The sequence below is a fragment of the Chenopodium quinoa genome, unplaced genomic scaffold, assembly GCF_001683475.1.
Source record: "Chenopodium quinoa cultivar QQ74 unplaced genomic scaffold, ASM168347v1, whole genome shotgun sequence".
Lineage (NCBI taxonomy): Eukaryota > Viridiplantae > Streptophyta > Magnoliopsida > Caryophyllales > Amaranthaceae > Chenopodium > Chenopodium quinoa.
This window is the reverse complement of record NW_018742231.1, coordinates 1-8,128: the sequence shown is the minus strand read 5'-3', so window position 1 is coordinate 8,128 and position 8,128 is coordinate 1. Positions and strand designations below refer to the sequence as shown.

The window sequence follows — 8,128 nt, the reverse complement described above, 5'->3', positions numbered from 1 at the left end:
AATGAATGGCGACGAAGCATGATGATTGCATTAGCTGCGAAGAACAAATTAGCATTCAATGATTGATCATTGCCAAAACCTCCTGATACTGATAAAGCTTTTCATGCCTGGGAGTGTAATACCTTGGAAATTCCCTTCTTTTAAAATACTCTCTTACTCTAAATAAAACTCATTTTTAGAAAATATCCAAAGTATTACGGCCACCGTGATAACGGCTAAGGCTATTTCAATTCAAAGTCACACAACGGAAGACTAACTTTTAAAAGCTCAAATAAAATAAAGTTTAATAAAACAAACTCAAACTTTAAAACCAACTTACATTAAACAAATAACTTGGAACCATTCAAGGCCCTTTTTTAAAAATCAAACTAAAATATTACAAATAGGATTATATGTTAGTGACAACAATAAATGAAATAATATATTACGATAAGAAATAAACAAAGCAATGTAACATATAACCCTCTTCGCTCAATCCCATCATGCTTGATATGCTCCTTCTACCTGTACTTCTCTTTATTTCAACCTCACTACTCGCCATATAAAATGGGTCACAGTAGAGCCAATACAAAGAAAAGCCAAACACAAAAAACAAAGTACGAATCAGGAAAAGTTGAGTATATATGCACCAATAGGAATAATCACACTAACATGAATATCCTAGCAATAGACAATAAATAAATAAATAAATAAAACATGCTTGTCATACAACACAAGTCAACTTACCTTTGACTCATGACTCTACTTTAATTTATTAATATATAGCTTTGGATAACGCATCGAACGGGTTTCCTTCCTTAAAATTAGCCCATTAAACATGGAGGTTCTAATTAGGGAGCTACTCCAATTGGCACCTACTATGTCACCTTGTGATGGAATTCCAGCGCATTAATAATAAAAGAAAGTACAACGTCCTGTACCCCTGTAGAAGCTATAGTTAAATATAAAAACCCCATAACTCCCCCCATATGTTCATACTCAAGGTATATACGTTACAAGAGTTTTGGTGCGTATCCTCTTACACTTTATGTGATTTACCAATTCAACTTGTGATGACTCTAACCAATCAATCAAGAACAAACATTGCAACAATCAACACATACTTCGAGTTCATTCTTGAATTAATTAGTGAGCACATACTATTTATTTTAGTTAAGGTTCCTTGCCTAATTTTGTGCACAAAAATGCACGATTGCTACCTTGGTGCATAAAATGCACTACTAACTTCCTGAGTCAATCTCAACTTATGTGAGTGAGTAATAAACTAGTTTCTTGACTCGACCTCAACTTATGTGGGTGAGTAAATAAATAAACTACTTTCTTGACTCAACTCCAATAATAAATGGGTGAGAATAAAATCATGAATCATGCTCAATAAATATAACTTTTATCTTTTTAACAAAATAAGCCTTGCTTAATAAATACATGCATTCTTGATTATGAATAATAAATATATAACATGATTCAATTACTTTCAACTTGTATCAAGCTCATAATAATAATTCCTTCATACTCACATGCCTTACATATAAGACAGGGATAACCAATCAATCAATTTAAGTATCACAACACAACTTAACATGATACTAATCTCATTCTTGATACCAAATTTAACTTCCTGACATGGTACTACGCATAATTAATATATCCTTACGCGCATACGTACCTCAATTCGTCTTTCCAATTAGCCACAACGCTAGAAATTACTCAATTTAAAGTCTCCTATGATACCAAATACATAAACTCAATTACTCCCTTGATTACACAAATTTCCAGCAACTTTTAAACACTTTAAAACCTTTCTAATAAGCTGAAATTTTGGTTTAAAACCTTTAAAACTCTTTCTCTAAGTGGGTAATTAAAACCACAAAGTAAAAACTCAATTATGGTGTTTATATAAAAATTCCAGCATACTTTTTAAGGTTTAAACCCCTCAAATAAATCTGAAAATTCCATTTAAAACCAATTAAAACCTTCTCTACTTATGGGTAATTAAACCCTTTTTATTAAAACACAAAAGTAGTGCTTACAAAAATATTCCAGCAATGTAATATTAACAAAAAACTCATCAAAATTCCATAAAAATATAGTCTTTAAACTTCATTATCACTTACAATCAATAGGTATATAAAACCCCCAAATCAATTGCAAGTTAGAACCCTATAAATCAACTCTTTTATAATTAAAACCCTAACTTTTAATACTTTATAAAAATCATAATTTAAAACCATACAAAATCTGAAATTTATACTCTTGTAGTTGTCAAAACACAATTATACCATATACTAATATAATTTATCAATCAAAAATCAAAACCCAAAACAAATAATTACATAAACAATAATTTAAAACAAGGAGGAGGAGAGACAAAACCACCGCGGTGGCTAGCCGCGGGTTGCGACGGTGGTTGGACGGCCAGAGGTGGCCGGCGTCGGCTGTGGGGACGACAGCCTTTGGTGACGTGGCAGCAGCATCAGCAAAAGGGGAGGTCCCTTACTCCCATATATGAACTCACGCATGAAACCAAGGAGCAGCAAAGAAAGAAAGAAGAAAAATAAAAAAAGGAGAAAAGAAAAGAAGAAAGAAAAAAAGTAAAGAAAAGAAAATTAAGGAAAAGAAAGAAAAGATTACTTACCCCCAAAAAATCTGATTTTTGATCTCTTGTTTGGGAAATTTTTGGGTTTTGGAGGTGTTTATAGAGTAGAGAATAGGATTAGGTTTAGGCTTAATAAAATAAGTGGGTTTCAGTTATAAAATATTTGACCCAAAATAGTTCAAATATAAGAATTGGGCTTAGTTAAATGAAATGGGTAAGTTCACTAGAGAGTATGTAAGGATTGTTTACATACATTATTTAAACAAGTCCATATAATTAATAAACGTTTAGCCCAAAATGTATTTTACTTTTGTGAGAGTCAATAATTAAAATACTTTAACCCTTTAAAATATTTAATTAAAATAATTGAGCCCTTAAAAATATATTTTATAATTAATAAAATAATTTATAAAATACATAAAAATACGGGAGTATTACAGGAAGAGATGCAATGCCATGATTATTTCTTATATTCTGAGATCTTTGGATACTACTTTGGCTCAAAGTGTGATCTATTTCACAACAGCAAGGGAGGTTTGGAAAGACCTTGAGCATCGATATTCACAAAGTTCTGGTCCGTAGTTGTTTAACCTTACAACAATCATTGCATGATATTTCACAAGGATCTAGTAGTATAACTGAATTTTCACTCAAATCAAAGGTGTTTGGGATGAGATAAATGGATTTAATCCTGTTCCAGTTTGTTCATGCAGTGAATGCACATGTAATCTCACTCAAAAATTTCTGAAACAATAGCAAGAGGAGAGGTTGATTCAATTGCTTATGAAGTTAGATGGAAAGTATATTAATGTCAGAACCAATATCTTGATGATGCATCCCTACCTAATGTCTCTTTGGCTTATAAGCTTTTGGTTCAGGAGGAGAAGCAACGTGAAGTTACTCTCTCAGATTCAATGGCATCTATGGCTTTCTGTGCTGAGCATAGAGCCTATCAGGCAGACCTTCCACATACAGGCCCTGTTCCAAATACTTGGAACAAAACTTCTTCCCAGAGCAGTTCTAATGGAGGTTTCACTGGAGGAATTGGTACAGGAAAGGGAAGTTCTGCTCCTATCAGGAGGAATTCTGCTTTCTTCTGTGATCACTACAAGATTTCAAGTCATTCAATTGACAGATGTTTCAAGTTGCATGGTTATCCACCTTCTCAAGGAGGATATAAAGGAAAAGGAAGGAAGATTGCATGCAATTGTCTACAGTGATGATAACCTTGATGATGATCATAAGTATGAGAATGCTCACATCTCAGCCACTGATCTACAGCAAGATGATGCAATACATGAGCAATCAGGACAATCAAAATTTCTTACTGAGGTCTGTGGATACATAGAATCTTGTGTATTCAACTAACAACTGAGCCAATGTTACAAGTACTTGTTCAGTATCTTGTTTGAATTCTAAATGGATTGTAGATAGTGGAGCTACAGATCATATTTACTCAAACCTGCTCTTATATCATGATAAAATATGAAGAACTTAGTTTATCATCAAAAAACCAGAAAAAATGTAATTGATTTTAGAGAGAGAAAGAGGAGCTAATTTCATTTCAGAAGAATGAATGATGTTGTAATCTTACAACCTTCAACTACTTCTATTTATTATAAGGAAAACTTCTAGAAGAAAAGTTTGTTACAAAAGGAATCTAATAACAGAAAGTTGTTATGCAAGTTGCTGAGGTGGCTTCCATGTCGGCAATCCATAAACCAAATTTAGGATGCAATCTTGAGCATTTGATCATGGTGGCTAATCATAGTCTTCAACAAATACACAATCATATTTGTAGTTCTCAACTTCTCATTACCAATTAGTGTTAGGATATAGTGCTAATTGTGCATAATAATAATATATAAAAAGAAATTAAAAAATAAAATATTATATGATTTATTATCGTTGATATTATATTTATTCTTATGATTTTACAATGCTTTTATAGCAATATTAATTACATAAATATCGTTAATAGTTTGCTTAAATTTGAATGATTATTACAATGATATCAATAGTAATATAGTAATAACTAAAAATAGCTTGTTAATTTTGAGAGAATGAAGGAAGATCTTTCATTTTTAACACTCCTCCTTGAAGAACTTCCTTTTGAATGCCAAGTTTTCCCCTTAACCGGTCAAAACTTGATTTGGAAGGGCTTTTATAAATATGTCAGCAATTTGTTCTTTAGTAGTACAATGAACAAGGCCGATCTTTCCTGCACTTTTAACTTCACGGACAAAGTGATATTTTATTTTTATATTTTTAGTCTTTCAATGTAAGTACTGGATTCTTAGCAATAGAAATAGCAGATTTACTATCACAAAATATTTTTGTGGGTTGTTTATGAACTTCACCCATTTCTGCTAAGATTTTTCTTAGCCAGATTGCTTGATTTTTGCTGCACATACTGCAATATACTCGGCTTACTGCAGTTAATTGAGCCACAGTATCTTGCTTTCGACTTAGCCAAGAAAATACGCCATTTCCTAGTGAAAATACGTATCTCGATGTACTTTTCATATTATCGATAGATCCAGCCCAATCACTGTCCGAATATCCAATTAGTTTTGAATTTTTCATAGGTGTGTACCATATTCCATAATCTGAGGTTCCCTTTAGATAACGAAGAACTCTCTTAATTGCTTTTAGGTTATTTGGCTTGGTTTCTGCATAAACCTTGCCAACATGCTCACAAACATACATCATATTTGGTCTAGTAGCAGTTAGATATAATAAGCTCCCAATTATGCTTCTATATTGTTTAACCATTTGCATCTTCTGAATTATCTTCTTTGCTCAACTTTTCATTTTGAGCTAAAGGAGTGGATACTGGCTTGCTATTTTCCATCTTAAATTTTCTTAAGATATTTTGTGCATATTTCTTTTGACTTATGAAGATCCCTTCTTCTGTTTTCTTAATCTCCATACCAAGAAAATAATTCATTAAGCCAAGATCAGTCATTTCAAATTGACTCATCATATCTTGCTTAAATGATTCTACCATAGATAAATTGTTCCCTGTAACGATTAGGTCATCAACATAAAGACATAAGATGATAATGTGTGACCCATCTTTCTTGATGTATAAGGTTGCTTCATTTGGACTCCTCTTAAATCCTTGTTGATAAAGTAACCATCAATTCGACTATACCAAGCTCGTGGAGCTTGTTTGAGCCTATATAGAGCTTTCTTTAGTCTTAATACTTTATCTTCTTTTCCTTTCACAACAAAACCAAGAGGTTGTTCAATATAGATCTCTTCTTGAAGAAATTTGTTTAGAAAAGCCAGATTTAACATCGAGTTGATAAATTTTCCATCTTTGTTGTGCAGCTTGAGCAAGAATTACCCTAACCGTATCTTGCCTTAATATAGGGGCAAATGTCTCACTATAATCGATGCCAAATTGTTGTGAATAACCTTTGCTACTAGTCTGGCTTTGTGCTTTTGAATCGAACCATCTGGATTAAGTTTTGTCTTGAATATCCACTTTACACCAATGCCATCTTTGTTAGGTGGCTTGTCTTGTAATTCCCATGTTTGGTTTTTCTCAATCATGAGAATTTCTTCTTCCATAGCAGCTCTCCATCTTCACACTGAGAGCTTGCTCGTAGTTAATTGGTTCATGCGTTAGCTTGACAACAAAGTTCACATTGTTCCAAATCAAGATCCGGAATTTCTTTCAGTATTATCATATATGTCTGAAATTCTTCGAGTTCTTCGAGGAGGTGAATCTGTAGAACTATCATAGTCGTATCTATCAGATTCATTTGTATTATTATCAGTCTCCTCCTGCGAATGTTGACCAATTCGATCACCTGGTGTTGATATTGTGGTGTAGGACGCTCTTGATGAAATGTTGGTGTCGTAACATGCCTTATATCAATGTCATTTTGTTCCCAATTCCATGATGCATTTTTCATAAAAAAACTACATCTCTAATAACTTGAACTTTATGAGTATATGGATTATATAACCCTATATCCTTTAGATTGAGAGCTATAGCCAAGGAAAATTCCTTTTTCAGCTTTATCATCAAGTTTATGACGTTTTTTGCTCAGGTACATGAGTATAACATACACATCCAAACAATTTTAAATTGACTTATAGATGATTTATATCCTCGTACATGCTTCAATTAGTGTTCGACCTCTCTATTGCTTTTGTTGAAAGTCAATTTTGAAGACTGTACGGAAGTATAAACTGCTTTTGCCCAGAACTTGTTACGCATTCCCTTATCCTTGACTATTGATCTTGCCATCTCCATTACAGTTCTATTCTTTCTTTCAGTTACACCATTTTGTTGCGGTGTATATGGAATAATAAGTTGATGATGTATACCTTCCTTAGCACAAAATTTGTTGAACTCTAATAAGCTATATTCTAACCCATTGTCGCTTCTAGGATTCATTATTTGTGATGAACATTCTTTCTCGACATAATTCTTAAATTTTATTGAATATTTTGAAAACTTCAGAACGATCTTTCATGAAGTATACCATGTCATTCGAGAAAAATCATCAATGAATAAGATGAAATATTTGCTATCATCGAGAGAAAGAGTTTTCATTGGACCACATACATCTGTATGTACGAGTTCCAATTTCTTAATCGCTCTTCTCGCTAGTCCCTTTGGAAACGGTGCGCCTTGTCATTTTTCCTAACTGACAACCATTGCATACACCAATTGTATTTGAGATAACGGTATACCTTTCACCATATTTTCTGCGAAAGAAGTTTTAGATTTGGAAATTACTATGATCAAAACGCTTGTGCCGTAGCCATGTAACTTCATCTCCTTGAGCTTGCATTACCTTTTCTTTTTCTGCATATTGCCAATTTAAAGAAAAACAATATTTGTTGCATTTTAACATTTTCAATTTGATTTCTTTTTGGATCCAACATTGCACATGATTCATCCTTAAAGTGAACAGAATATCCATTCTGAATCAATGAGGAACACTAAACAAATTTTGATTTAAACTAGGTACATAAAGAACATCATTAATCAGCTATCTGCCTAGTTTTGTTTCAATGGAAATAGTACCTTTACCTTCATATTTCACCATTGCTCCATTTACCCATTTTGATAGGGATTTTAACAGATGTGCCAATGCTGGTGAAAATATCAGACCGCTTGGTCATTATGATTTGTGCATCCCACTATCTATAAGCCAATCATCTCTTTTATTGTTATTATTTTGATTAGCATAAAAAAGGTATCCTTCTCCATCATCTATTGTCTCTGAAACACTTGCTTGTTGTTTTTAACTTCCATTCTTTCTCAATATGACCAAATTTCTTGAAATAGTTGCATTGTTGGTTTTCCCCTCATTGCCAACAATTCTTTTCATCATGATTTGTATTTTTGCATATTTTGCAAGGAGGAAATTTACCTTTTCGATCTCTCTCCTTATTGTTGTATGAATTTTTTGCTTGAAATTTCCTTTGAATTTTGAGGTTTTGAAGAAGAGGAAGAAGAGGGTCTGTGTCTTGATTGAAAAGCTCCTTATGGACTGTCTGTAGATG

The 8,128-nt window shown here is 32.8% G+C and overlaps 1 long non-coding RNA gene across 1 annotated transcript; it reads right to left on the bottom strand.

The window, feature by feature from the left end:
* Window positions 1-247: 247 nt before the first annotated feature.
* On the bottom strand, window positions 248-2,399 carry LOC110734906. The gene is made up of 3 exons (XR_002513945.1): window positions 2,374-2,399; window positions 1,667-1,722; window positions 248-530 (listed from the first exon to the last, which is right to left on the bottom strand). It is a non-coding gene; the product is annotated as an uncharacterized LOC110734906 (long non-coding RNA).
* Window positions 2,400-8,128: the final 5,729 nt, after the last annotated feature.